The sequence below is a fragment of the Ochotona princeps genome, chromosome 20 (genome assembly GCF_030435755.1).
Source record: "Ochotona princeps isolate mOchPri1 chromosome 20, mOchPri1.hap1, whole genome shotgun sequence".
Taxonomy (NCBI): Eukaryota; Metazoa; Chordata; class Mammalia; order Lagomorpha; family Ochotonidae; genus Ochotona; species Ochotona princeps.
This window is the reverse complement of record NC_080851.1, coordinates 42,336,649-42,340,315: the sequence shown is the minus strand read 5'-3', so window position 1 is coordinate 42,340,315 and position 3,667 is coordinate 42,336,649. Positions and strand designations below refer to the sequence as shown.

Below are 3,667 nucleotides of genomic sequence, written 5' to 3'. Positions count from 1 at the left end.
GTTTTGAACAGTTTTATGGAAAAATTCATAGTATCCAAAGTTTGCATGGATTTTAAAGCATTTTTAGTGACCAAATATTATCCCTGTTTTTTCTGCATGAACTCTTTGAGGTACTTGTGTGTTTGTCTCAGTAAACCTTTTATTTGATATCCATGTGTAAGTCAGTTGAAGAATACTTTAGTCTTATTTTAACTATCCCAATTTGAAAATTCTTTGTAATAGGAGTCTTCTTCCTTCCTAGAAGTAGCAGAACTGCCTTTTTTGATGTCTGTTAATGAGACACCAGCCTTGTAAATTCATCTGTTACAAACGTGCATGATGAGTTGAATTTTTTGTTTCGGTTTCAGCTTTCAGAAGCTGAATCATGGGATGAAGAATTTGCAAAAGAAGTTAATCAACTGCAAATGACATTTGAAAACACTAAAATACAGACAGAACAACTTCTGAGGGATACAGAAGATCACATTAAGGTTAATGGCTCTTCTGATTTGTGTGACTGAGCTGGCTGGAATTTTATTTTAACATGGAAATTTAGAAAGTTTTCCATGCAAAAAAAAAAAAGAGAGAGAAACAGTTTTGCAAATAAATTTTCACTATGGCAAATTATGAATTAAATTGCTAGACTGGAATCTTGAAAATATTCTTAGTGGCATAAGCTTACCCTCTGCACCCACAAATTCCACACCTATGGACTCAACAAACTGTAGATCAGAAATATTTGAAAAACATACGAATTGTGTCTGATGGAGTCTTTTCTTGTCATTATTCTCGATAGTGCTACCACAATTTCTATAACAGAGTTAGTATTAGTTGCAGTATAGAACTGGTTACAATATAGGTATGTGTAGATTGTACCTGAATACTGCACTGCAGTGTATAAGAAACTTGAGCAGCTGTGGATTTTGGCATTTAGGAGTCGGATGGCTGGTGCTTGGAACCTTCCACTTGTGGATACCAAGGGATAAATGTATTGTTTAATTCTTTCCCTAAAGCATAAAAAGATTGAAAGACCTTGAAATACACAGTAAACGAACAAAAATGAAACACTACCCTTGAACTGTGCTCAAATCTGAAGGCCCTGTTGTTTGTGCCTCAAAATCTAAAGAGTGAAGGGATGGAAGCATGGCAGCTATAGAGCAGAATAGATTTAGGTGGGTCTTTCCAGAGAAATACATGGCTCGGTCCTTTGATTATTTTTTGTTACAGTTCTGGAAAATCTTTCTGTTTACAAAGGAAAAAAAAAAATACCCAGTACTGGGAGCCCTCTTATGTTCTAATTTGAATTCTTAAGAATGTGTTTTATCTCAGTTGAACTCCTCACTTAGTTCTGTTTTATTTTGAATACACTGAAATTTGTAATCTTTATAACAGATTTCATAATTATATAAAATGTATCCTTGGGTTCATGATCACTATTATTTTTAGCAGATAATTATGTCATATAAAACATTTTACCATTTAAAAATAAGTATTTAGCAAGAATGAGCCATTATGAGATCTTCCATTTAGGAATCACTTGTTCTGGTTTTATCTTACAAGCACTTAATAGCCAATAATATGTTACAGCTTCTCTACCTGTCTGAAAGGTAGAGAGACAGAGACAGAGACAGACTTACATAAAGCTTTCCCACTTGCTGTTTCTCTTAAGTATCCAGAGGAGCCTTGGCTGGGTCTTGTGGCCAGCAGTCAGGAGCTCCATCTGAGAGGAGTGGCAGGGACACGTCTACCTGAACTGCCCACTGGTGAGGTGGTGGTGTTCATGGAAGGGAACTAGGAAGAAATTGGAATGAAGAGATGGAGTCAGAATGGGAATCCAGGCATTTAGATGGAGAATGAGCATCTCAAGGGGTGTCTTTTTTTAAAAGATAATTTATTTTTACTGGAAAGGCAGGTATACTGAGAGAAGGAGATGAAGAAAGATTTTCTGTCCACTGAGTCACTCCCCATGCGGCCAGGACGGCCAGAGCTGAGCTGATCCAAAGCCAAGAGCCAGGAACTTCAAGCTTCTTTTGGGTCTTCCATGCAGGTGCAGGGTCCCAAGGCTTTGGGTCTTCCTCAACTGCTTTTGCAGGCCACAAGCAGGGCACTGGATGGGAAGTGGAGCGGCTGGGATATGAACCAGTGTCCATATGGGATCCCGGTGTGTGTAAGGTGAGGACTTTAGCCACTAGACTACTGCACTGAGCCCTCAAGATGTGCCTTAACCACTGTGCCAAATACCCACCCTATGTAGATTCATTCAAAAACTGTACTTGTACATCCACAAGTTGTAAAGTTGGGCTGGCATTGTCATACGCAGGTTAAGCTACCACATATATTAGCATCTCGTACAGCTTTTTGCTAAGGTACCTGGAAAGGCTACCGAAAGATGTCCCAATTCTGTGGACTTCTGCCACCTGTGTTGTATGAGAGACCTAGGTGGAGGCCGTGACTCCTGGTTTCACAATGTTACAATAACTTGGGGAGCAAACCAATGAATAGAAGAGTGTTTCTGTCTGTATGTGTCTCCTCCTATTTGTCCTTTGATTGTCAAATAAATAAGTAAAGGAATCTTTAAAGAAATAATGAATACACTAGTGTACTTCATTCACCTTTTTGTTTTGTTTTGTTTTTTGCTCAACATCAAATGTCTGAACACTTACTAAAGGCGAAAGACCTGTCTTCATCTCTCATTGCTGTAGAAGACATAACTAAAAATGATGACAATGCAAAATTGGACATGAAGAAGGACATAAAAAATCATATTCCTTTAGGCATTGAATCAGTATTCATCTTTTGATAAAATTATGACTAGTTCTTTTTTTGTTTTTTGTTCCCCTTCTAGACTTTTTTTGGGGTGTTCAAGGTTTTACTTGAGCACAAATATAAAATTTGCACCCAGCTACCTGCTCATTTTCTTTTCTGAGCAGCCTGGCATTGGGATTGGTGACTCAGATGGACAGCTGAGCTGCCATTTCCCTGATGGTTTTGCAGTTCATGAAGGAGACATTGTGAGCAATCTGCACAGTAGGATTTGTTGCACATGAGTAGCACTTCTAACCCCTTGATGTTGTGCACCAGGAACTTCCAGAAGCCACTGGGCAGCCTGTGCTTTGTTTTCTTGTTGCTCCGGTAACCAATGCTGGGCATCAGGATCTGGCCCTGAACCTCTCCTGCACCTTGTAGTCATTGCCTTTGGGCTTCTGCCAGTTCTGCTTAATCTTGACATAGTGGTGAGCCTGGTGCCAGATGTACTTTTTGGTCCTCTTCTTGGTGATCTTGGGTTCACCAGGGGTGTGAGGGCAGCCATGATACCTTTGGGGAAGCAGCAAAGCCACAAGTATAACCCATGCTCCCTGGAGTGAGGTGCTCCGCTTGGGGTGCACACACTATGTCAGAGTGTCTTCCAGTTGCTGGTCTGTGGCAAGCTGAGAATGGAATGGCCAGCTCTGTGGCTTTGTCCCCCTCCCACCTCCAAAGCTGACAGAGCACTGGTCACTCTTGAGATGCGATCTGGGAGGTGTAGGCCATGTTCTTGATATGCTTGTGCTTTGGCAAGTTGGTAACAGTGTCACCATCTCACTTTACATTTATCTCCAGTTGGAGCAGCCCTGGGAAACCCCTTCAACACCTCATAGACCAGTACTTTCCTTCCCTACTGTTGTCTTCACAGTTGATGCACATCTTC

At 40.6% G+C, this 3,667-nt stretch overlaps 1 pseudogene; it reads right to left on the bottom strand.

The window, feature by feature from the left end:
* Window positions 1-2,840: 2,840 nt before the first annotated feature.
* LOC131482777 (large ribosomal subunit protein eL32-like) lies at window positions 2,841-3,453 on the bottom strand (annotated as a pseudogene).
* Window positions 3,454-3,667: the final 214 nt, after the last annotated feature.